The following is a 21,761-nucleotide window of genomic DNA, read 5'->3' on the forward strand; positions in this document are numbered from 1 at the left end:
GCGGGATGATGGAAAAAAACAGGGGGCAAATCAATAACAAAAAAAAGTATGAAAGCAAATAAATAAAAGGATAATAGGAAAATGCTTGAATTGACGCTTAAAATGAATTTCGGTCTAGAAAAGCCACACTGCTTCGCAGGACTGGGTAGTTTAAAAGAATAAAGCGAAAGGAATATGGCGGGTGCGATCATACCAGCACTAATGCACCGGATCCCATCAGAACTTCGAAATTAAGCGTGTTTGGGCGAGAGTAGTACTTGGATTGGTGACCCCCTGGGAAGTCCTCGTGTTGCACCCCTCTCTTTTTTGTTTCGAAATCCAAATTTCCTATTCGTTCTTTATCCTGTAGTAATTTAGCTCCGTCGGAACGATTGCTTAAAATTTTGCTTCTTGTCGAAGCGTGAAGGAGGATCTGAAGGCGCGAGACAAATCAGGAACGGTACGGCTCGATCAAAGCCCGGATCGTCGCTCAAATTTGTCGGCGCAAATGTATCTGCGCAAGCGTGAAGGATTGATTTCATGATAATTTAGAGTTGCGGGATGATGGAAAAAAACAGGGGGCAAATCAATAACAAAAAAAAATATGAAAGCAAATAAATAAAAGGATAATAGGAAAATGCTTGAATTGACGCTTAAAATGAATTTCGGTCTAGAAAAGCCACACTGCTTCGCAGGACGGGGTAGTTTAAAAGAATAAAGCGAAAGGAATATGGCGGGTGCGATCATACCAGCACTAATGCACCGGATCCCATCAGAACTTCGAAATTAAGCGTGTTTGGGCGAGAGTAGTACTTGGATTGGTGACCCCCTGGGAAGTCCTCGTGTTGCACCCCTCTCTTTTTTGTTTCGAAATCCAAATTTCCTATTCGTTCTTTATCCTGTAGTAATTTAGCTCCGTCGGAACGATTGCTTAATATTTTGCTTCTTGTCGAAGCGTGAAGGAGGATCTGAAGGCGCGAGACAAATCAGGAACGGTACGGCTCGATCAAAGCCCGGATCGTCGCTCAAATTTGTCGGCGCAAATGTATCAGCGCAAGCGTGAATGATTGATTTCATGATAATTTAGAGTTGCGGGATGATGGAAAAAAACAGGGGGCAAATCAATAACAAAAAAAAATATGAAAGCAAATAAATAAAAGGATAATAGGAAAATGCTTGAATTGACGCTTAAAATGAATTTCGGTCTAGAAAAGCCACACTGCTTCGCAGGACGGGGTAGTTTAAAAGAATAAAGCGAAAGAAATATGGCGGGTGCGATCATACCAGCACTAATGCACCGGATCCCATCAGAACTTCGAAATTAAGCGTGTTTGGGCGAGAGTAGTACTTGGATTGGTGACCCCCTGGGAAGTCCTCGTGTTGCACCCCTCTCTTTTTTGTTTCGAAATCCAAATTTCCTATTCGTTCTTTATCCTGTAGTAATTTAGCTCCGTCGGAACGATTGCTTAATATTTTGCTTCTTGTCGAAGCGTGAAGGAGGATCTGAAGGCGCGAGAGAAATCAGGAACGGTACGGCTCGATCAAAGCCCGGATCGTCGCTCAAATTTGTCGGCGCAAATGTATCAGCGCAAGCGTGAATGATTGATTTCATGATAATTTAGAGTTGCGGGATGATGGAAAAAAACAGGGGGCAAATCAATAACAAAAAAAAATATGAAAGCAAATAAATAAAAGGATAATAGGAAAATGCTTGAATTGACGCTTAAAATGAATTTCGGTCTAGAAAAGCCACACTGCTTCGCAGGACGGGGTAGTTTAAAAGAATAAAGCGAAAGGAATATGGCGGGTGCGATCATACCAGCACTAATGCACCGGATCCCATCAGAACTTCGAAATTAAGCGTGTTTGGGCGAGAGTAGTACTTGGATTGGTGACCCCCTGGGAAGTCCTCGTGTTGCACCCCTCTCTTTTTTGTTTCGAAATCCAAATTTCCTATTCGTTCTTTATCCTGTAGTAATTTAGCTCCGTCGGAACGATTGCTTAATATTTTGCTTCTTGTCGAAGCGTGAAGGAGGATCTGAAGGCGCGAGACAAATCAGGAACGGTACGGCGCGATCAAAGCCCGGATCGTCGCTCAAATTTGTCGGCGCAAATGTATCAGCGCAAGCGTGAAGGATTGATTTCATGATAATTTAGAGTTGCGGGATGATGGAAAAAAACAGGGGGCAAATCAATAACAAAAAAAATATGAAAGCAAATAAATAAAAGGATAATAGGAAAATGCTTGAATTGACGCTTAAAATGAATTTCGGTCTAGAAAAGCCACACTGCTTCGCAGGACGGGGTAGTTTAAAAGAATAAAGCGAAAGGAATATGGCGGGTGCGATCATACCAGCACTAATGCACCGGATCCCATCAGAACTTCGAAATTAAGCGTGTTTGGGCGAGAGTAGTACTTGGATTGGTGACCCCCTGGGAAGTCCTCGTGTTGCACCCCTCTCTTTTTTGTTTCGAAATCCAAATTTCCTATTCGTTCTTTATCCTGTAGTAATTTAGCTCCGTCGGAACGATTGTTTAATATTTTGCTTCTTGTCGAAGTGTGAAGGAGGATCTGAAGGCGCGAGACAAATCAGGAACGGTACGGCTCGATCAAAGCCCGGATCGTCGCTCAAATTTGTCGGCGCAAATGTATCAGTGCAAGCGTGAAGGATTGATTTCATGATAATGTAGAGTTGCGGGATGATGGAAAAAAACAGGGGGCAAATCAATAACAAAAAAAATTATGAAAGCAAATAAATAAAAGGATAATAGGAAAATGCTTGAATTGACGCTTAAAATTAATTTCGGTCTAGAAAAGCCACACTGCTTCGCAGGACGGGGTAGTTTAAAAGAATAAAGCGAAAGGAATATGGCGGGTGCGATCATACCAGCACTAATGCACCGGATCCCATCAGAACTTCGAAATTAAGCGTGTTTGGGCGAGAGTAGTACTTGGATTGGTGACCCCCTGGGAAGTCCTCGTGTTGCACCCCTCTCTTTTTTGTTTCGAAATCCAAATTTCCTATTCGTTCTTTATCCTGTAGTAATTTAGCTCCGTCGGAACGATTGCTTAATATTTTGCTTCTTGTCGAAGGCTGAAGGAGGATCTGAAGGCGCGAGACAAATCAGGAACGGTACGGCTCGATCAAAGCCCGGATCGTCGATCAAATTTGTCGGCGCAAATGTATCAGCGCAAGCGTGAAGGATTGATTTCATGATAATGTAGAGTTGCGGGATGATGGAAAAAAACAGGGGGCAAATCAATAACAAAAAAAGTTATGAAAGCAAATAAATAAAAGGATAATAGGAAAATGCTTGAATTGACGCTTAAAATGAATTTCGGTCTAGAAAAGCCACACTGCTTCGCAGGACTGGGTAGTTTAAAAGAATAAAGCGAAAGGAATATGGCGGGTGCGATCATACCAGCACTAATGCACCGGATCCCATCAGAACTTCGAAATTAAGCGTGTTTGGGCGAGAGTAGTACTTGGATTGGTGACCCCCTGGGAAGTCCTCGTGTTGCACCCCTCTCTTTTTTGTTTCGAAATCCAAATTTCCTATTCGTTCTTTATCCTGTAGTAATTTAGCTCCGTCGGAACGATTGCTTAATATTTTGCTTCTTGTCGAAGCGTGAAGGAGGATCTGAAGGCGCGAGACAAATCAGGAACGGTACGGCTCGATCAAAGCCCGGATCGTCGCTCAAATTTGTCGGCGCAAATGTATCAGCGCAAGCGTGAAGGATTGATTTCATGATAATGTAGAGTTGCGGGATGATGGAAAAAAACAGGGGGCAAATCAATAACAAAAAAAATTATGAAAGCAAATAAATAAAAGGATAATAGGAAAATGCTTGAATTGACGCTTAAAATGAATTTCGGTCTAGAAAAGCCACACTGCTTCGCAGGACTGGGTAGTTTAAAAGAATAAAGCGAAAGGAATATGGCGGGTGCGATCATACCAGCACTAATGCACCGGATCCCATCAGAACTTCGAAATTAAGCGTGTTTGGGCGAGAGTAGTACTTGGATTGGTGACCCCCTGGGAAGTCCTCGTGTTGCACCCCTCTCTTTTTTGTTTCGAAATCCAAATTTCCTATTCGTTCTTTATCCTGTAGTAATTTAGCTCCGTCGGAACGATTGCTTAATATTTTGCTTCTTGTCGAAGGCTGAAGGAGGATCTGAAGGCGCGAGACAAATCAGGAACGGTACGGCTCGATCAAAGCCCGGATCGTCGATCAAATTTGTCGGCGCAAATGTATCAGCGCAAGCGTGAAGGATTGATTTCATGATAATGTAGAGTTGCGGGATGATGGAAAAAAACAGGGGGCAAATCAATAACAAAAAAAAGTATGAAAGCAAATAAATAAAAGGATAATAGGAAAATGCTTGAATTGACGCTTAAAATGAATTTCGGTCTAGAAAAGCCACACTGCTTCGCAGGACTGGGTAGTTTAAAAGAATAAAGCGAAAGGAATATGGCGGGTGCGATCATACCAGCACTAATGCACCGGATCCCATCAGAACTTCGAAATTAAGCGTGTTTGGGCGAGAGTAGTACTTGGATTGGTGACCCCCTGGGAAGTCCTCGTGTTGCACCCCTCTCTTTTTTGTTTCGAAATCCAAATTTCCTATTCGTTCTTTATCCTGTAGTAATTTAGCTCCGTCGGAACGATTGCTTAAAATTTTGCTTCTTGTCGAAGCGTGAAGGAGGATCTGAAGGCGCGAGACAAATCAGGAACGGTACGGCTCGATCAAAGCCCGGATCGTCGCTCAAATTTGTCGGCGCAAATGTATCTGCGCAAGCGTGAAGGATTGATTTCATGATAATTTAGAGTTGCGGGATGATGGAAAAAAACAGGGGGCAAATCAATAACAAAAAAAAATATGAAAGCAAATAAATAAAAGGATAATAGGAAAATGCTTGAATTGACGCTTAAAATGAATTTCGGTCTAGAAAAGCCACACTGCTTCGCAGGACGGGGTAGTTTAAAAGAATAAAGCGAAAGGAATATGGCGGGTGCGATCATACCAGCACTAATGCACCGGATCCCATCAGAACTTCGAAATTAAGCGTGTTTGGGCGAGAGTAGTACTTGGATTGGTGACCCCCTGGGAAGTCCTCGTGTTGCACCCCTCTCTTTTTTGTTTCGAAATCCAAATTTCCTATTCGTTCTTTATCCTGTAGTAATTTAGCTCCGTCGGAACGATTGCTTAATATTTTGCTTCTTGTCGAAGCGTGAAGGAGGATCTGAAGGCGCGAGACAAATCAGGAACGGTACGGCTCGATCAAAGCCCGGATCGTCGCTCAAATTTGTCGGCGCAAATGTATCAGCGCAAGCGTGAATGATTGATTTCATGATAATTTAGAGTTGCGGGATGATGGAAAAAAACAGGGGGCAAATCAATAACAAAAAAAAATATGAAAGCAAATAAATAAAAGGATAATAGGAAAATGCTTGAATTGACGCTTAAAATGAATTTCGGTCTAGAAAAGCCACACTGCTTCGCAGGACGGGGTAGTTTAAAAGAATAAAGCGAAAGGAATATGGCGGGTGCGATCATACCAGCACTAATGCACCGGATCCCATCAGAACTTCGAAATTAAGCGTGTTTGGGCGAGAGTAGTACTTGGATTGGTGACCCCCTGGGAAGTCCTCGTGTTGCACCCCTCTCTTTTTTGTTTCGAAATCCAAATTTCCTATTCGTTTTTTATCCTGTAGTAATTTAGCTCCGTCGGAACGATTGCTTAATATTTTGCTTCTTGTCGAAGCGTGAAGGAGGATCTGAAGGCGCGAGAGAAATCAGGAACGGTACGGCTCGATCAAAGCCCGGATCGTCGCTCAAATTTGTCGGCGCAAATGTATCAGCGCAAGCGTGAATGATTGATTTCATGATAATTTAGAGTTGCGGGATGATGGAAAAAAACAGGGGGCAAATCAATAACAAAAAAAAATATGAAAGCAAATAAATAAAAGGATAATAGGAAAATGCTTGAATTGACGCTTAAAATGAATTTCGGTCTAGAAAAGCCACACTGCTTCGCAGGACGGGGTAGTTTAAAAGAATAAAGCGAAAGGAATATGGCGGGTGCGATCATACCAGCACTAATGCACCGGATCCCATCAGAACTTCGAAATTAAGCGTGTTTGGGCGAGAGTAGTACTTGGATTGGTGACCCCCTGGGAAGTCCTCGTGTTGCACCCCTCTCTTTTTTGTTTCGAAATCCAAATTTCCTATTCGTTCTTTATCCTGTAGTAATTTAGCTCCGTCGGAACGATTGCTTAATATTTTGCTTCTTGTCGAAGCGTGAAGGAGGATCTGAAGGCGCGAGACAAATCAGGAACGGTACGGCGCGATCAAAGCCCGGATCGTCGCTCAAATTTGTCGGCGCAAATGTATCAGCGCAAGCGTGAAGGATTGATTTCATGATAATTTAGAGTTGCGGGATGATGGAAAAAAACAGGGGGCAAATCAATAACAAAAAAAATATGAAAGCAAATAAATAAAAGGATAATAGGAAAATGCTTGAATTGACGCTTAAAATGAATTTCGGTCTAGAAAAGCCACACTGCTTCGCAGGACGGGGTAGTTTAAAAGAATAAAGCGAAAGGAATATGGCGGGTGCGATCATACCAGCACTAATGCACCGGATCCCATCAGAACTTCGAAATTAAGCGTGTTTGGGCGAGAGTAGTACTTGGATTGGTGACCCCCTGGGAAGTCCTCGTGTTGCACCCCTCTCTTTTTTGTTTCGAAATCCAAATTTCCTATTCGTTCTTTATCCTGTAGTAATTTAGCTCCGTCGGAACGATTGTTTAATATTTTGCTTCTTGTCGAAGTGTGAAGGAGGATCTGAAGGCGCGAGACAAATCAGGAACGGTACGGCTCGATCAAAGCCCGGATCGTCGCTCAAATTTGTCGGCGCAAATGTATCAGTGCAAGCGTGAAGGATTGATTTCATGATAATGTAGAGTTGCGGGATGATGGAAAAAAACAGGGGGCAAATCAATAACAAAAAAAATTATGAAAGCAAATAAATAAAAGGATAATAGGAAAATGCTTGAATTGACGCTTAAAATTAATTTCGGTCTAGAAAAGCCACACTGCTTCGCAGGACGGGGTAGTTTAAAAGAATAAAGCGAAAGGAATATGGCGGGTGCGATCATACCAGCACTAATGCACCGGATCCCATCAGAACTTCGAAATTAAGCGTGTTTGGGCGAGAGTAGTACTTGGATTGGTGACCCCCTGGGAAGTCCTCGTGTTGCACCCCTCTCTTTTTTGTTTCGAAATCCAAATTTCCTATTCGTTCTTTATCCTGTAGTAATTTAGCTCCGTCGGAACGATTGCTTAATATTTTGCTTCTTGTCGAAGGCTGAAGGAGGATCTGAAGGCGCGAGACAAATCAGGAACGGTACGGCTCGATCAAAGCCCGGATCGTCGATCAAATTTGTCGGCGCAAATGTATCAGCGCAAGCGTGAAGGATTGATTTCATGATAATGTAGAGTTGCGGGATGATGGAAAAAAACAGGGGGCAAATCAATAACAAAAAAAGTTATGAAAGCAAATAAATAAAAGGATAATAGGAAAATGCTTGAATTGACGCTTAAAATGAATTTCGGTCTAGAAAAGCCACACTGCTTCGCAGGACTGGGTAGTTTAAAAGAATAAAGCGAAAGGAATATGGCGGGTGCGATCATACCAGCACTAATGCACCGGATCCCATCAGAACTTCGAAATTAAGCGTGTTTGGGCGAGAGTAGTACTTGGATTGGTGACCCCCTGGGAAGTCCTCGTGTTGCACCCCTCTCTTTTTTGTTTCGAAATCCAAATTTCCTATTCGTTCTTTATCCTGTAGTAATTTAGCTCCGTCGGAACGATTGCTTAATATTTTGCTTCTTGTCGAAGCGTGAAGGAGGATCTGAAGGCGCGAGACAAATCAGGAACGGTACGGCTCGATCAAAGCCCGGATCGTCGCTCAAATTTGTCGGCGCAAATGTATCTGCGCAAGCGTGAAGGATTGATTTCATGATAATTTAGAGTTGCGGGATGATGGAAAAAAACAGGGGGCAAATCAATAACAAAAAAAAATATGAAAGCAAATAAATAAAAGGATAATAGGAAAATGCTTGAATTGACGCTTAAAATGAATTTCGGTCTAGAAAAGCCACACTGCTTCGCAGGACGGGGTAGTTTAAAAGAATAAAGCGAAAGGAATATGGCGGGTGCGATCATACCAGCACTAATGCACCGGATCCCATCAGAACTTCGAAATTAAGCGTGTTTGGGCGAGAGTAGTACTTGGATTGGTGACCCCCTGGGAAGTCCTCGTGTTGCACCCCTCTCTTTTTTGTTTCGAAATCCAAATTTCCTATTCGTTCTTTATCCTGTAGTAATTTAGCTCCGTCGGAACGATTGCTTAATATTTTGCTTCTTGTCGAAGCGTGAAGGAGGATCTGAAGGCGCGAGACAAATCAGGAACGGTACGGCTCGATCAAAGCCCGGATCGTCGCTCAAATTTGTCGGCGCAAATGTATCAGCGCAAGCGTGAATGATTGATTTCATGATAATTTAGAGTTGCGGGATGATGGAAAAAAACAGGGGGCAAATCAATAACAAAAAAAAATATGAAAGCAAATAAATAAAAGGATAATAGGAAAATGCTTGAATTGACGCTTAAAATGAATTTCGGTCTAGAAAAGCCACACTGCTTCGCAGGACGGGGTAGTTTAAAAGAATAAAGCGAAAGGAATATGGCGGGTGCGATCATACCAGCACTAATGCACCGGATCCCATCAGAACTTCGAAATTAAGCGTGTTTGGGCGAGAGTAGTACTTGGATTGGTGACCCCCTGGGAAGTCCTCGTGTTGCACCCCTCTCTTTTTTGTTTCGAAATCCAAATTTCCTATTCGTTCTTTATCCTGTAGTAATTTAGCTCCGTCGGAACGATTGCTTAATATTTTGCTTCTTGTCGAAGCGTGAAGGAGGATCTGAAGGCGCGAGAGAAATCAGGAACGGTACGGCTCGATCAAAGCCCGGATCGTCGCTCAAATTTGTCGGCGCAAATGTATCAGCGCAAGCGTGAATGATTGATTTCATGATAATTTAGAGTTGCGGGATGATGGAAAAAAACAGGGGGCAAATCAATAACAAAAAAAAATATGAAAGCAAATAAATAAAAGGATAATAGGAAAATGCTTGAATTGACGCTTAAAATGAATTTCGGTCTAGAAAAGCCACACTGCTTCGCAGGACGGGGTAGTTTAAAAGAATAAAGCGAAAGGAATATGGCGGGTGCGATCATACCAGCACTAATGCACCGGATCCCATCAGAACTTCGAAATTAAGCGTGTTTGGGCGAGAGTAGTACTTGGATTGGTGACCCCCTGGGAAGTCCTCGTGTTGCACCCCTCTCTTTTTTGTTTCGAAATCCAAATTTCCTATTCGTTCTTTATCCTGTAGTAATTTAGCTCCGTCGGAACGATTGCTTAATATTTTGCTTCTTGTCGAAGCGTGAAGGAGGATCTGAAGGCGCGAGACAAATCAGGAACGGTACGGCGCGATCAAAGCCCGGATCGTCGCTCAAATTTGTCGGCGCAAATGTATCAGCGCAAGCGTGAAGGATTGATTTCATGATAATTTAGAGTTGCGGGATGATGGAAAAAAACAGGGGGCAAATCAATAACAAAAAAAATATGAAAGCAAATAAATAAAAGGATAATAGGAAAATGCTTGAATTGACGCTTAAAATGAATTTCGGTCTAGAAAAGCCACACTGCTTCGCAGGACGGGGTAGTTTAAAAGAATAAAGCGAAAGGAATATGGCGGGTGCGATCATACCAGCACTAATGCACCGGATCCCATCAGAACTTCGAAATTAAGCGTGTTTGGGCGAGAGTAGTACTTGGATTGGTGACCCCCTGGGAAGTCCTCGTGTTGCACCCCTCTCTTTTTTGTTTCGAAATCCAAATTTCCTATTCGTTCTTTATCCTGTAGTAATTTAGCTCCGTCGGAACGATTGTTTAATATTTTGCTTCTTGTCGAAGTGTGAAGGAGGATCTGAAGGCGCGAGACAAATCAGGAACGGTACGGCTCGATCAAAGCCCGGATCGTCGCTCAAATTTGTCGGCGCAAATGTATCAGTGCAAGCGTGAAGGATTGATTTCATGATAATGTAGAGTTGCGGGATGATGGAAAAAAACAGGGGGCAAATCAATAACAAAAAAAATTATGAAAGCAAATAAATAAAAGGATAATAGGAAAATGCTTGAATTGACGCTTAAAATTAATTTCGGTCTAGAAAAGCCACACTGCTTCGCAGGACGGGGTAGTTTAAAAGAATAAAGCGAAAGGAATATGGCGGGTGCGATCATACCAGCACTAATGCACCGGATCCCATCAGAACTTCGAAATTAAGCGTGTTTGGGCGAGAGTAGTACTTGGATTGGTGACCCCCTGGGAAGTCCTCGTGTTGCACCCCTCTCTTTTTTGTTTCGAAATCCAAATTTCCTATTCGTTCTTTATCCTGTAGTAATTTAGCTCCGTCGGAACGATTGCTTAATATTTTGCTTCTTGTCGAAGGCTGAAGGAGGATCTGAAGGAGCGAGACAAATCAGGAACGGTACGGCTCGATCAAAGCCCGGATCGTCGATCAAATTTGTCGGCGCAAATGTATCAGCGCAAGCGTGAAGGATTGATTTCATGATAATGTAGAGTTGCGGGATGATGGAAAAAAACAGGGGGCAAATCAATAACAAAAAAAGTTATGAAAGCAAATAAATAAAAGGATAATAGGAAAATGCTTGAATTGACGCTTAAAATGAATTTCGGTCTAGAAAAGCCACACTGCTTCGCAGGACTGGGTAGTTTAAAAGAATAAAGCGAAAGGAATATGGCGGGTGCGATCATACCAGCACTAATGCACCGGATCCCATCAGAACTTCGAAATTAAGCGTGTTTGGGCGAGAGTAGTACTTGGATTGGTGACCCCCTGGGAAGTCCTCGTGTTGCACCCCTCTCTTTTTTGTTTCGAAATCCAAATTTCCTATTCGTTCTTTATCCTGTAGTAATTTAGCTCCGTCGGAACGATTGCTTAATATTTTGCTTCTTGTCGAAGCGTGAAGGAGGATCTGAAGGCGCGAGACAAATCAGGAACGGTACGGCTCGATCAAAGCCCGGATCGTCGCTCAAATTTGTCGGCGCAAATGTATCAGCGCAAGCGTGAAGGATTGATTTCATGATAATGTAGAGTTGCGGGATGATGGAAAAAAACAGGGGGCAAATCAATAACAAAAAAAATTATGAAAGCAAATAAATAAAAGGATAATAGGAAAATGCTTGAATTGACGCTTAAAATGAATTTCGGTCTAGAAAAGCCACACTGCTTCGCAGGACTGGGTAGTTTAAAAGAATAAAGCGAAAGGAATATGGCGGGTGCGATCATACCAGCACTAATGCACCGGATCCCATCAGAACTTCGAAATTAAGCGTGTTTGGGCGAGAGTAGTACTTGGATTGGTGACCCCCTGGGAAGTCCTCGTGTTGCACCCCTCTCTTTTTTGTTTCGAAATCCAAATTTCCTATTCGTTCTTTATCCTATAGTAATTTAGCTCCGTCGGAACGATTGCTTAATATTTTGCTTCTTGTCGAAGCGTGAAGGAGGATCTGAAGGCGCGAGACAAATCAGGAACGGTACGGCTCGATCAAAGCCCGGATCGTCGCTCAAATTTGTCGGCGCAAATGTATCAGCGCAAGCGTGAATGATTGATTTCATGATAATTTAGAGTTGCGGGATGATGGAAAAAAACAGGGGGCAAATCAATAACAAAAAAAAATATGAAAGCAAATAAATAAAAGGATAATAGGAAAATGCTTGAATTGACGCTTAAAATGAATTTCGGTCTAGAAAAGCCACACTGCTTCGCAGGACGGGGTAGTTTAAAAGAATAAAGCGAAAGAAATATGGCGGGTGCGATCATACCAGCACTAATGCACCGGATCCCATCAGAACTTCGAAATTAAGCGTGTTTGGGCGAGAGTAGTACTTGGATTGGTGACCCCCTGGGAAGTCCTCGTGTTGCACCCCTCTCTTTTTTGTTTCGAAATCCAAATTTCCTATTCGTTCTTTATCCTGTAGTAATTTAGCTCCGTCGGAACGATTGCTTAATATTTTGCTTCTTGTCGAAGCGTGAAGGAGGATCTGAAGGCGCGAGACAAATCAGGAACGGTACGGCTCGATCAAAGCCCGGATCGTCGCTCAAATTTGTCGGCGCAAATGTATCAGCGCAAGCGTGAATGATTGATTTCATGATAATTTAGAGTTGCGGGATGATGGAAAAAAACAGGGGGCAAATCAATAACAAAAAAAAATATGAAAGCAAATAAATAAAAGGATAATAGGAAAATGCTTGAATTGACGCTTAAAATGAATTTCGGTCTAGAAAAGCCACACTGCTTCGCAGGACGGGGTAGTTTAAAAGAATAAAGCGAAAGGAATATGGCGGGTGCGATCATACCAGCACTAATGCACCGGATCCCATCAGAACTTCGAAATTAAGCGTGTTTGGGCGAGAGTAGTACTTGGATTGGTGACCCCCTGGGAAGTCCTCGTGTTGCACCCCTCTCTTTTTTGTTTCGAAATCCAAATTTCCTATTCGTTCTTTATCCTGTAGTAATTTAGCTCCGTCGGAACGATTGCTTAATATTTTGCTTCTTGTCGAAGCGTGAAGGAGGATCTGAAGGCGCGAGACAAATCAGGAACGGTACGGCTCGATCAAAGCCCGGATCGTCGCTCAAATTTGTCGGCGCAAATGTATCAGCGCAAGCGTGAAGGATTGATTTCATGATAATTTAGAGTTGCGGGATGATGGAAAAAAACAGGGGGCAAATCAATAACAAAAAAAAATATGAAAGCAAATAAATAAAAGGATAATAGGAAAATGCTTGAATTGACGCTTAAAATGAATTTCGGTCTAGAAAAGCCACACTGCTTCGCAGGACGGGGTAGTTTAAAAGAATAAAGCGAAAGGAATATGGCGGGTGCGATCATACCAGCACTAATGCACCGGATCCCATCAGAACTTCGAAATTAAGCGTGTTTGGGCGAGAGTAGTACTTGGATTGGTGACCCCCTGGGAAGTCCTCGTGTTGCACCCCTCTCTTTTTTGTTTCGAAATCCAAATTTCCTATTCGTTCTTTATCCTGTAGTAATTTAGCTCCGTCGGAACGATTGCTTAATATTTTGCTTCTTGTCGAAGCGTGAAGGAGGATCTGATGGCGCGAGACAAATCAGGAACGGTACGGCTCGATCAAAGCCCGGATCGTCGCTCAAATTTGTCGGCGCAAATGTATCAGCGCAAGCGTGAAGGATTGATTTCATGATAATTTAGAGTTGCGGGATGATGGAAAAAACAGGGGGCAAATCAATAACAAAAAAAAATATGAAAGCAAACAAATAAAAGGATAATAGGAAAATGCTTGAATTGACGCTTAAAATGAATTTCGGTCTAGAAAAGCCACACTGCTTCGCAGGACGGGGTAGTTTAAAAGAATAAAGCGAAAGGAATATGGCGGGTGCGATCATACCAGCACTAATGCACCGGATCCCATCAGAACTTCGAAATTAAGCGTGTTTGGGCGAGAGTAGTACTTGGATTGGTGACCCCCTGGGAAGTCCTCGTGTTGCACCCCTCTCTTTTTTGTTTCGAAATCCAAATTTCCTATTCGTTCTTTATCCTGTAGTAATTTAGCTCCGTCGGAACGATTGCTTAATATTTTGCTTCTTGTCGAAGCGTGAAGGAGGATCTGAAGGCGCGAGACAAATCAGGAACGGTACGGCTCGATCAAAGCCCGGATCGTCGCTCAAATTTGTCGGCGCAAATGTATCAGCGCAAGCGTGAAGGATTGATTTCATGATAATTTAGAGTTGCGGGATGATGGAAAAAAACAGGGGGCAAATCAATAACAAAAAAAAAATATGAAAGCAAATAAATAAAAGGATAATAGGAAAACGCTTGAATTGACGCTTAAAATGAATTTCGGTCTAGAAAAGCCACACTGCTTCGCAGGACGGGGTAGTTTAAAAGAATAAAGCGAAAGGAACATGGCGGGTGCGATCATACCAGCACTAATGCACCGGATCCCATCAGAACTCCGAAGTTAAGCATGCTTGGGCGAGAGTAGTGCTAGGATGGGTGACCCCCAGGGAATTCCTCTTGTTGCACCCCTCTCTTTTTTGTTTCGAAATTCAAATTTTCTATTCGTTCTTTATCCTGTAGTAATTTAGCTCCGTCGGAACGATTGCTTAATATTTTGCTTCTTGTCGAAGCGTGAAGGAGGATCTGATGGCGCGAGACAAATCAGGAACGGTACGGCTCGATCAAAGCCCGGATCGTCGCTCAAATTTGTCGGCGCAAATGTATCAGCGCAAGCGTGAATGATTGATTTCATGATAATTTAGAGTTGCGGGATGATGGAAAAAAACAGGGGGCAAATCAATAACAAAAAAAAATATGAAAGCAAATAAATAAAAGGATAATAGGAAAATGCTTGAATTGACGCTTAAAATGAATTTCGGTCTAGAAAAGCCACACTGCTTCGCAGGACGGGGTAGTTTAAAAGAATAAAGCGAAAGAAATATGGCGGGTGCGATCATACCAGCACTAATGCACCGGATCCCATCAGAACTTCGAAATTAAGCGTGTTTGGGCGAGAGTAGTACTTGGATTGGTGACCCCCTGGGAAGTCCTCGTGTTGCACCCCTCTCTTTTTTGTTTCGAAATCCAAATTTCCTATTCGTTCTTTATCCTGTAGTAATTTAGCTCCGTCGGAACGATTGCTTAATATTTTGCTTCTTGTCGAAGCGTGAAGGAGGATCTGAAGGCGCGAGACAAATCAGGAACGGTACGGCTCGATCAAAGCCCGGATCGTCGCTCAAATTTGTCGGCGCAAATGTATCAGCGCAAGCGTGAAGGATTGATTTCATGATAATTTAGAGTTGCGGGATGATGGAAAAAAACAGGGGGCAAATCAATAACAAAAAAAAAATATGAAAGCAAATAAATAAAAGGATAATAGGAAAACGCTTGAATTGACGCTTAAAATGAATTTCGGTCTAGAAAAGCCACACTGCTTCGCAGGACGGGGTAGTTTAAAAGAATAAAGCGAAAGGAACATGGCGGGTGCGATCATACCAGCACTAATGCACCGGATCCCATCAGAACTCCGAAGTTAAGCATGCTTGGGCGAGAGTAGTGCTAGGATGGGTGACCCCCAGGGAATTCCTCTTGTTGCACCCCTCTCTTTTTTGTTTCGAAATTCAAATTTTCTATTCGTTCTTTATCCTGTAGTAATTTAGCTCCGTCGGAACGATTGCTTAATATTTTGCTTCTTGTCGAAGCGTGAAGGAGGATCTGAAGGCGCGAGACAAATCATGAACGGTACGGCTCGATCAAAGCCCGGATCGTCGCTCAAATTTGTCGGCGCAAATGTATCAGTGCAAGCGTGAAGGATTGATTTCATGATAATGTAGAGTTGCGGGATGATGGAAAAAAACAGGGGGCAAATCAATAACAAAAAAAATTATGAAAGCAAATAAATAAAAGGATAATAGGAAAATGCTTGAATTGACGCTTAAAATTAATTTCGGTCTAGAAAAGCCACACTGCTTCGCAGGACGGGGTAGTTTAAAAGAATAAAGCGAAAGGAATATGGCGGGTGCGATCATACCAGCACTAATGCACCGGATCCCATCAGAACTTCGAAATTAAGCGTGTTTGGGCGAGAGTAGTACTTGGATTGGTGACCCCCTGGGAAGTCCTCGTGTTGCACCCCTCTCTTTTTTGTTTCGAAATCCAAATTTCCTATTCGTTCTTTATCCTGTAGTAATTTAGCTCCGTCGGAACGATTGCTTAATATTTTGCTTCTTGTCGAAGGCTGAAGGAGGATCTGAAGGCGCGAGACAAATCAGGAACGGTACGGCTCGATCAAAGCCCGGATCGTCGATCAAATTTGTCGGCGCAAATGTATCAGCGCAAGCGTGAAGGATTGATTTCATGATAATGTAGAGTTGCGGGATGATGGAAAAAAACAGGGGGCAAATCAATAACAAAAAAAATTATGAAAGCAAATAAATAAAAGGATAATAGGAAAATGCTTGAATTGACGCTTAAAATGAATTTCGGTCTAGAAAAGCCACACTGCTTCGCAGGACGGGGTAGTTTAAAAGAATAAAGCGAAAGGAATATGGCGGGTGCGATCATACCAGCACTAATGCACCGGATCCCATCAGAACTTCGAAATTAAGCGTGTTTGGGCGAGAGTAGTACTTGGATTGGTGACCCCCTGGGAAGTCCTCGTGTTGCACCCCTCTCTTTTTTGTTTCGAAATCCAAATTTCCTATTCGTTCTTTATCCTGTAGTAATTTAGCTCCGTCGGAACGATTGCTTAATATTTTGCTTCTTGTCGAAGCGTGAAGGAGGATCTGAAGGCGCGAGACAAATCAGGAACGGTACGGCTCGATCAAAGCCCGGATCGTCGCTCAAATTTGTCGGCGCAAATGTATCAGCGCAAGCGTGAAGGATTGATTTCATGATAATTTAGAGTTGCGGGATGATGGAAAAAACAGGGGGCAAATCAATAACAAAAAAAAATATGAAAGCAAATAAATAAAAGGATAATAGGAAAATGCTTGAATTGACGCTTAAAATGAATTTCGGTCTAGAAAAGCCACACTGCTTCGCAGGACGGGGTAGTTTAAAAGAATAAAGCGAAAGGAATATGGCGGGTGCGATCATACCAGCACTAATGCACCGGATCCCATCAGAACTTCGAAATTAAGCGTGTTTGGGCGAGAGTAGTACTTGGATTGGTGACCCCCTGGGAAGTCCTCGTGTTGCACCCCTCTCTTTTTTGTTTCGAAATCCAAATTTCCTATTCGTTCTTTATCCTGTAGTAATTTAGCTCCGTCGGAACGATTGCTTAATATTTTGCTTCTTGTCGAAGCGTGAAGGAGGATCTGAAGGCGCGAGACAAATCAGGAACGGTACGGCTCGATCAAAGCCCGGATCGTCGCTCAAATTTGTCGGCGCAAATGTATCAGCGCAAGCGTGAAGGATTGATTTCATGATAATTTAGAGTTGCGGGATGATGGAAAAAAACAGGGGGCAAATCAATAACAAAAAAAAAATATGAAAGCAAATAAATAAAAGGATAATAGGAAAACGCTTGAATTGACGCTTAAAATGAATTTCGGTCTAGAAAAGCCACACTGCTTCGCAGGACGGGGTAGTTTAAAAGAATAAAGTGAAAGGAACATGGCGGGTGCGATCATACCAGCACTAATGCACCGGATCCCATCAGAACTCCGAAGTTAAGCATGCTTGGGCGAGAGTAGTGCTAGGATGGGTGACCCCCAGGGAATTCCTCTTGTTGCACCCCTCTCTTTTTTGTTTCGAAATTCAAATTTTCTATTCGTTCTTTATCCTGTAGTAATTTAGCTCCGTCGGAACGATTGCTTAATATTTTGCTTCTTGTCGAAGCGTGAAGGAGGATCTGAAGGCGCGAGACAAATCAGGAACGGTACGGCTCGATCAAAGCCCGGATCGTCGCTCAAATTTGTCGGCGCAAATGTATCAGTGCAAGCGTGAAGGATTGATTTCATGATAATGTAGAGTTGCGGGATGATGGAACAAAACAGGGGGCAAATCAATAACAAAAAAAATTATGAAAGCAAATAAATAAAAGGATAATAGGAAAATGCTTGAATTGACGCTTAAAATTAATTTCGGTCTAGAAAAGCCACACTGCTTCGCAGGACGGGGTAGTTTAAAAGAATAAAGCGAAAGGAATATGGCGGGTGCGATCATGCCAGCACTAATGCACCGGATCCCATCAGAACTTCGAAATTAAGCGTGTTTGGGCGAGAGTAGTACTTGGATTGGTGACCCCCTGGGAAGTCCTCGTGTTGCACCCCTCTCTTTTTTGTTTCGAAATCCAAATTTCCTATTCGTTCTTTATCCTGTAGTAATTTAGCTCCGTCGGAACGATTGCTTAATATTTTGCTTCTTGTCGAAGGCTGAAGGAGGATCTGAAGGCGCGAGACAAATCAGGAACGGTACGGCTCGATCAAAGCCCGGATCGTCGATCAAATTTGTCGGCGCAAATGTATCAGCGCAAGCGTGAAGGATTGATTTCATGATAATGTAGAGTTGCGGGATGATGGAAAAAAACAGGGGGCAAATCAATAACAAAAAAAGTTATGAAAGCAAATAAATAAAAGGATAATAGGAAAATGCTTGAATTGACGCTTAAAATGAATTTCGGTCTAGAAAAGCCACACTGCTTCGCAGGACTGGGTAGTTTAAAAGAATAAAGCGAAAGGAATATGGCGGGTGCGATCATACCAGCACTAATGCACCGGATCCCATCAGAACTTCGAAATTAAGCGTGTTTGGGCGAGAGTAGTACTTGGATTGGTGACCCCCTGGGAAGTCCTCGTGTTGCACCCCTCTCTTTTTTGTTTCGAAATCCAAATTTCCTATTCGTTCTTTATCCTGTAGTAATTTAGCTCCGTCGGAACGATTGCTTAATATTTTGCTTCTTGTCGAAGCGTGAAGGAGGATCTGAAGGCGCGAGACAAATCAGGAACGGTACGGCTCGATCAAAGCCCGGATCGTCGCTCAAATTTGTCGGCGCAAATGTATCAGCGCAAGCGTGAAGGATTGATTTCATGATAATTTAGAGTTGCGGGATGATGGAAAAAACAGGGGGCAAATCAATAACAAAAAAAAATATGAAAGCAAATAAATAAAAGGATAATAGGAAAATGCTTGAATTGACGCTTAAAATGAATTTCGGTCTAGAAAAGCCACACTGCTTCGCAGGACGGGGTAGTTTAAAAGAATAAAGTGAAAGGAATATGGCGGGTGCGATCATACCAGCACTAATGCACCGGATCCCATCAGAACTTCGAAATTAAGCGTGTTTGGGCGAGAGTAGTACTTGGATTGGTGACCCCCTGGGAAGTCCTCGTGTTGCACCCCTCTCTTTTTTGTTTCGAAATCCAAATTTCCTATTCGTTCTTTATCCTGTAGTAATTTAGCTCCGTCGGAACGATTGCTTAATATTTTGCTTCTTGTCGAAGCGTGAAGGAGGATCTGAAGGCGCGAGACAAATCAGGAACGGTACGGCTCGATCAAAGCCCGGATCGTCGCTCAAATTTGTCGGCGCAAATGTATCAGCGCAAGCGTGAAGGATTGATTTCATGATAATTTAGAGTTGCGGGATGATGGAAAAAAACAGGGGGCAAATCAATAACAAAAAAAAAATATGAAAGCAAATAAATAAAAGGATAATAGGAAAACGCTTGAATTGACGCTTAAAATGAATTTCGGTCTAGAAAAGCCACACTGCTTCGCAGGACGGGGTAGTTTAAAAGAATAAAGTGAAAGGAACATGGCGGGTGCGATCATACCAGCACTAATGCACCGGATCCCATCAGAACTCCGAAGTTAAGCATGCTTGGGCGAGAGTAGTGCTAGGATGGGTGACCCCCAGGGAATTCCTCTTGTTGCACCCCTCTCTTTTTTGTTTCGAAATTCAAATTTTCTATTCGTTCTTTATCCTGTAGTAATTTAGCTCCGTCGGAACGATTGCTTAATATTTTGCTTCTTGTCGAAGCGTGAAGGAGGATCTGAAGGCGCGAGACAAATCAGGAACGGTACGGCTCGATCAAAGCCCGGATCGTCGCTCAAATTTGTCGGCGCAAATGTATCAGTGCAAGCGTGAAGGATTGATTTCATGATAATGTAGAGTTGCGGGATGATGGAAAAAAACAGGGGGCAAATCAATAACAAAAAAAATTATGAAAGCAAATAAATAAAAGGATAATAGGAAAATGCTTGAATTGACGCTTAAAATTAATTTCGGTCTAGAAAAGCCACACTGCTTCGCAGGACGGGGTAGTTTAAAAGAATAAAGCGAAAGGAATATGGCGGGTGCGATCATACCAGCACTAATGCACCGGATCCCATCAGAACTTCGAAATTAAGCGTGTTTGGGCGAGAGTAGTACTTGGATTGGTGACCCCCTGGGAAGTCCTCGTGTTGCACCCCTCTCTTTTTTGTTTCGAAATCCAAATTTCCTATTCGTTCTTTATCCTGTAGTAATTTAGCTCCGTCGGAACGATTGCTTAATATTTTGCTTCTTGTCGAAGGCTGAAGGAGGATCTGAAGGCGCGAGACAAATCAGGAACGGTACGGCTCGATCAAAGCCCGGATCGTCGCTCAAATTTGTCGGCGCAAATGTATCAGCGCAAGCGTGAAGGATTGATTTCATGATAATTTAGAGTTGCGGGATGATGGAAAAAACAGGGGGCAAATCAATAACAAAAAAAAATATGAAAGCAAACAAATAAAAGGATAATAGGAAAATGCTTGAATTGACGCTTAAAATGAATTTCGGTCTAGAAAAGCCACACTGCTTCGCAGGACGGGGTAGTTTAAAAGAATAAAGCGAAAGGAATATGGCGGGTGCGATCATACCAGCACTAATGCACCGGATCCCATCAGAACTTCGAAATTAAGCGTGTTTGGGCGAGAGTAGTACTTGGATTGGTGACCCCCTGGGAAGTCCTCGTGTTGCACCCCTCTCTTTTTTGTTTCGAAATCCAAATTTCCTATTCGTTCTTTATCCTGTAGTAATTTAGCTCCGTCGGAACGATTGCTTAATATTTTGCTTCTTGTCGAAGCGTGAAGGAGGATCTGAAGGCGCGAGACAAATCAGGAACGGTACGGCTCGATCAAAGCCCGGATCGTCGCTCAAATTTGTCGGCGCAAATGTATCAGCGCAAGCGTGAAGGATTGATTTCATGATAATTTAGAGTTGCGGGATGATGGAAAAAAACAGGGGGCAAATCAATAACAAAAAAAAAATATGAAAGCAAATAAATAAAAGGATAATAGGAAAACGCTTGAATTGACGCTTAAAATGAATTTCGGTCTAGAAAAGCCACACTGCTTCGCAGGACGGGGTAGTTTAAAAGAATAAAGTGAAAGGAACATGGCGGGTGCGATCATACCAGCACTAATGCACCGGATCCCATCAGAACTCCGAAGTTAAGCATGCTTGGGCGAGAGTAGTGCTAGGATGGGTGACCCCCAGGGAATTCCTCTTGTTGCACCCCTCTCTTTTTTGTTTCGAAATTCAAATTTTCTATTCGTTCTTTATCCTGTAGTAATTTAGCTCCGTCGGAACGATTGCTTAATATTTTGCTTCTTGTCGAAGCGTGAAGGAGGATCTGAAGGCGCGAGACAAATCAGGAACGGTACGGCTCGATCAAAGCCCGGATCGTCGCTCAAATTTGTCGGCGCAAATGTATCAGTGCAAGCGTGAAGGATTGATTTCATGATAATGTAGAGTTGCGGGATGATGGAAAAAAACAGGGGGCAAATCAATAACAAAAAAAATTATGAAAGCAAATAAATAAAAGGATAATAGGAAAATGCTTGAATTGACGCTTAAAATTAATTTCGGTCTAGAAAAGCCACACTGCTTCGCAGGACGGGGTAGTTTAAAAGAATAAAGCGAAAGGAATATGGCGGGTGCGATCATACCAGCACTAATGCACCGGATCCCATCAGAACTTCGAAATTAAGCGTGTTTGGGCGAGAGTAGTACTTGGATTGGTGACCCCCTGGGAAGTCCTCGTGTTGCACCCCTCTCTTTTTTGTTTCGAAATCCAAATTTCCTATTCGTTCTTTATCCTGTAGTAATTTAGCTCCGT

General features: G+C 42.7%; 41 non-coding genes across 41 annotated transcripts; all 41 read left to right on the plus strand.

Annotated features, from left to right (window-relative positions):
* The first annotated feature begins 179 nt into the window (after positions 1-179).
* Positions 180-298, plus strand: LOC140022344 (5S ribosomal RNA). Its single transcript, XR_011826325.1, has one exon. It is a non-coding gene; the product is annotated as a 5S ribosomal RNA (ribosomal RNA).
* A 416-nt stretch (positions 299-714) lies between these two features.
* Positions 715-833, plus strand: LOC140022346 (5S ribosomal RNA). The gene has a single exon (XR_011826328.1). It is a non-coding gene; the product is annotated as a 5S ribosomal RNA (ribosomal RNA).
* Positions 834-1,249: 416 nt separating this feature from the next.
* LOC140022347 (5S ribosomal RNA) lies at positions 1,250-1,368 on the plus strand. Its single transcript, XR_011826329.1, has one exon. It is a non-coding gene; the product is annotated as a 5S ribosomal RNA (ribosomal RNA).
* Positions 1,369-1,784: 416 nt separating this feature from the next.
* LOC140022348 (5S ribosomal RNA) lies at positions 1,785-1,903 on the plus strand. The gene has a single exon (XR_011826330.1). It is a non-coding gene; the product is annotated as a 5S ribosomal RNA (ribosomal RNA).
* Positions 1,904-2,318: 415 nt separating this feature from the next.
* Positions 2,319-2,437, plus strand: LOC140022349 (5S ribosomal RNA). The gene has a single exon (XR_011826331.1). It is a non-coding gene; the product is annotated as a 5S ribosomal RNA (ribosomal RNA).
* Positions 2,438-2,853: 416 nt separating this feature from the next.
* On the plus strand, positions 2,854-2,972 carry LOC140022350 (5S ribosomal RNA). Its single transcript, XR_011826332.1, has one exon. It is a non-coding gene; the product is annotated as a 5S ribosomal RNA (ribosomal RNA).
* Positions 2,973-3,388: 416 nt separating this feature from the next.
* On the plus strand, positions 3,389-3,507 carry LOC140022351 (5S ribosomal RNA). Its single transcript, XR_011826333.1, has one exon. It is a non-coding gene; the product is annotated as a 5S ribosomal RNA (ribosomal RNA).
* Positions 3,508-3,923: 416 nt separating this feature from the next.
* Positions 3,924-4,042, plus strand: LOC140022352 (5S ribosomal RNA). The gene has a single exon (XR_011826334.1). It is a non-coding gene; the product is annotated as a 5S ribosomal RNA (ribosomal RNA).
* Positions 4,043-4,458: 416 nt separating this feature from the next.
* On the plus strand, positions 4,459-4,577 carry LOC140022353 (5S ribosomal RNA). The gene has a single exon (XR_011826335.1). It is a non-coding gene; the product is annotated as a 5S ribosomal RNA (ribosomal RNA).
* Positions 4,578-4,993: 416 nt separating this feature from the next.
* On the plus strand, positions 4,994-5,112 carry LOC140022354 (5S ribosomal RNA). The gene has a single exon (XR_011826336.1). It is a non-coding gene; the product is annotated as a 5S ribosomal RNA (ribosomal RNA).
* Positions 5,113-5,528: 416 nt separating this feature from the next.
* On the plus strand, positions 5,529-5,647 carry LOC140022355 (5S ribosomal RNA). The gene has a single exon (XR_011826337.1). It is a non-coding gene; the product is annotated as a 5S ribosomal RNA (ribosomal RNA).
* A 416-nt stretch (positions 5,648-6,063) lies between these two features.
* Positions 6,064-6,182, plus strand: LOC140022357 (5S ribosomal RNA). The gene has a single exon (XR_011826339.1). It is a non-coding gene; the product is annotated as a 5S ribosomal RNA (ribosomal RNA).
* Positions 6,183-6,597: 415 nt separating this feature from the next.
* LOC140022358 (5S ribosomal RNA) lies at positions 6,598-6,716 on the plus strand. Its single transcript, XR_011826340.1, has one exon. It is a non-coding gene; the product is annotated as a 5S ribosomal RNA (ribosomal RNA).
* A 416-nt stretch (positions 6,717-7,132) lies between these two features.
* Positions 7,133-7,251, plus strand: LOC140022359 (5S ribosomal RNA). Its single transcript, XR_011826341.1, has one exon. It is a non-coding gene; the product is annotated as a 5S ribosomal RNA (ribosomal RNA).
* A 416-nt stretch (positions 7,252-7,667) lies between these two features.
* LOC140022360 (5S ribosomal RNA) lies at positions 7,668-7,786 on the plus strand. Its single transcript, XR_011826342.1, has one exon. It is a non-coding gene; the product is annotated as a 5S ribosomal RNA (ribosomal RNA).
* Positions 7,787-8,202: 416 nt separating this feature from the next.
* On the plus strand, positions 8,203-8,321 carry LOC140022362 (5S ribosomal RNA). The gene has a single exon (XR_011826343.1). It is a non-coding gene; the product is annotated as a 5S ribosomal RNA (ribosomal RNA).
* Positions 8,322-8,737: 416 nt separating this feature from the next.
* On the plus strand, positions 8,738-8,856 carry LOC140022364 (5S ribosomal RNA). The gene has a single exon (XR_011826345.1). It is a non-coding gene; the product is annotated as a 5S ribosomal RNA (ribosomal RNA).
* A 416-nt stretch (positions 8,857-9,272) lies between these two features.
* On the plus strand, positions 9,273-9,391 carry LOC140022365 (5S ribosomal RNA). The gene has a single exon (XR_011826346.1). It is a non-coding gene; the product is annotated as a 5S ribosomal RNA (ribosomal RNA).
* A 415-nt stretch (positions 9,392-9,806) lies between these two features.
* LOC140022366 (5S ribosomal RNA) lies at positions 9,807-9,925 on the plus strand. The gene has a single exon (XR_011826348.1). It is a non-coding gene; the product is annotated as a 5S ribosomal RNA (ribosomal RNA).
* A 416-nt stretch (positions 9,926-10,341) lies between these two features.
* On the plus strand, positions 10,342-10,460 carry LOC140022367 (5S ribosomal RNA). Its single transcript, XR_011826349.1, has one exon. It is a non-coding gene; the product is annotated as a 5S ribosomal RNA (ribosomal RNA).
* Positions 10,461-10,876: 416 nt separating this feature from the next.
* Positions 10,877-10,995, plus strand: LOC140022368 (5S ribosomal RNA). The gene has a single exon (XR_011826350.1). It is a non-coding gene; the product is annotated as a 5S ribosomal RNA (ribosomal RNA).
* Positions 10,996-11,411: 416 nt separating this feature from the next.
* On the plus strand, positions 11,412-11,530 carry LOC140022370 (5S ribosomal RNA). Its single transcript, XR_011826352.1, has one exon. It is a non-coding gene; the product is annotated as a 5S ribosomal RNA (ribosomal RNA).
* Positions 11,531-11,946: 416 nt separating this feature from the next.
* Positions 11,947-12,065, plus strand: LOC140022371 (5S ribosomal RNA). Its single transcript, XR_011826353.1, has one exon. It is a non-coding gene; the product is annotated as a 5S ribosomal RNA (ribosomal RNA).
* A 416-nt stretch (positions 12,066-12,481) lies between these two features.
* Positions 12,482-12,600, plus strand: LOC140022372 (5S ribosomal RNA). The gene has a single exon (XR_011826354.1). It is a non-coding gene; the product is annotated as a 5S ribosomal RNA (ribosomal RNA).
* A 416-nt stretch (positions 12,601-13,016) lies between these two features.
* LOC140022373 (5S ribosomal RNA) lies at positions 13,017-13,135 on the plus strand. Its single transcript, XR_011826355.1, has one exon. It is a non-coding gene; the product is annotated as a 5S ribosomal RNA (ribosomal RNA).
* Positions 13,136-13,550: 415 nt separating this feature from the next.
* LOC140022374 (5S ribosomal RNA) lies at positions 13,551-13,669 on the plus strand. Its single transcript, XR_011826356.1, has one exon. It is a non-coding gene; the product is annotated as a 5S ribosomal RNA (ribosomal RNA).
* A 417-nt stretch (positions 13,670-14,086) lies between these two features.
* LOC140021965 (5S ribosomal RNA) lies at positions 14,087-14,205 on the plus strand. The gene has a single exon (XR_011825947.1). It is a non-coding gene; the product is annotated as a 5S ribosomal RNA (ribosomal RNA).
* Positions 14,206-14,621: 416 nt separating this feature from the next.
* Positions 14,622-14,740, plus strand: LOC140022375 (5S ribosomal RNA). The gene has a single exon (XR_011826357.1). It is a non-coding gene; the product is annotated as a 5S ribosomal RNA (ribosomal RNA).
* A 417-nt stretch (positions 14,741-15,157) lies between these two features.
* LOC140021966 (5S ribosomal RNA) lies at positions 15,158-15,276 on the plus strand. The gene has a single exon (XR_011825948.1). It is a non-coding gene; the product is annotated as a 5S ribosomal RNA (ribosomal RNA).
* Positions 15,277-15,692: 416 nt separating this feature from the next.
* On the plus strand, positions 15,693-15,811 carry LOC140022376 (5S ribosomal RNA). The gene has a single exon (XR_011826358.1). It is a non-coding gene; the product is annotated as a 5S ribosomal RNA (ribosomal RNA).
* A 416-nt stretch (positions 15,812-16,227) lies between these two features.
* On the plus strand, positions 16,228-16,346 carry LOC140022377 (5S ribosomal RNA). Its single transcript, XR_011826359.1, has one exon. It is a non-coding gene; the product is annotated as a 5S ribosomal RNA (ribosomal RNA).
* Positions 16,347-16,761: 415 nt separating this feature from the next.
* On the plus strand, positions 16,762-16,880 carry LOC140022378 (5S ribosomal RNA). The gene has a single exon (XR_011826360.1). It is a non-coding gene; the product is annotated as a 5S ribosomal RNA (ribosomal RNA).
* Positions 16,881-17,297: 417 nt separating this feature from the next.
* Positions 17,298-17,416, plus strand: LOC140021967 (5S ribosomal RNA). The gene has a single exon (XR_011825949.1). It is a non-coding gene; the product is annotated as a 5S ribosomal RNA (ribosomal RNA).
* A 416-nt stretch (positions 17,417-17,832) lies between these two features.
* Positions 17,833-17,951, plus strand: LOC140023863 (5S ribosomal RNA). Its single transcript, XR_011827828.1, has one exon. It is a non-coding gene; the product is annotated as a 5S ribosomal RNA (ribosomal RNA).
* A 416-nt stretch (positions 17,952-18,367) lies between these two features.
* LOC140022379 (5S ribosomal RNA) lies at positions 18,368-18,486 on the plus strand. The gene has a single exon (XR_011826361.1). It is a non-coding gene; the product is annotated as a 5S ribosomal RNA (ribosomal RNA).
* A 415-nt stretch (positions 18,487-18,901) lies between these two features.
* On the plus strand, positions 18,902-19,020 carry LOC140022381 (5S ribosomal RNA). Its single transcript, XR_011826363.1, has one exon. It is a non-coding gene; the product is annotated as a 5S ribosomal RNA (ribosomal RNA).
* A 417-nt stretch (positions 19,021-19,437) lies between these two features.
* LOC140021969 (5S ribosomal RNA) lies at positions 19,438-19,556 on the plus strand. Its single transcript, XR_011825951.1, has one exon. It is a non-coding gene; the product is annotated as a 5S ribosomal RNA (ribosomal RNA).
* Positions 19,557-19,972: 416 nt separating this feature from the next.
* LOC140022382 (5S ribosomal RNA) lies at positions 19,973-20,091 on the plus strand. Its single transcript, XR_011826364.1, has one exon. It is a non-coding gene; the product is annotated as a 5S ribosomal RNA (ribosomal RNA).
* A 415-nt stretch (positions 20,092-20,506) lies between these two features.
* On the plus strand, positions 20,507-20,625 carry LOC140022383 (5S ribosomal RNA). The gene has a single exon (XR_011826365.1). It is a non-coding gene; the product is annotated as a 5S ribosomal RNA (ribosomal RNA).
* Positions 20,626-21,042: 417 nt separating this feature from the next.
* On the plus strand, positions 21,043-21,161 carry LOC140021970 (5S ribosomal RNA). Its single transcript, XR_011825952.1, has one exon. It is a non-coding gene; the product is annotated as a 5S ribosomal RNA (ribosomal RNA).
* A 416-nt stretch (positions 21,162-21,577) lies between these two features.
* On the plus strand, positions 21,578-21,696 carry LOC140022384 (5S ribosomal RNA). The gene has a single exon (XR_011826366.1). It is a non-coding gene; the product is annotated as a 5S ribosomal RNA (ribosomal RNA).
* The last annotated feature ends 65 nt before the right edge of the window (positions 21,697-21,761 follow it).

Source organism: Coffea arabica, chromosome 11e (assembly GCF_036785885.1).
Source record: "Coffea arabica cultivar ET-39 chromosome 11e, Coffea Arabica ET-39 HiFi, whole genome shotgun sequence".
NCBI classification, from domain to species: Eukaryota; Viridiplantae; Streptophyta; class Magnoliopsida; order Gentianales; family Rubiaceae; genus Coffea; species Coffea arabica.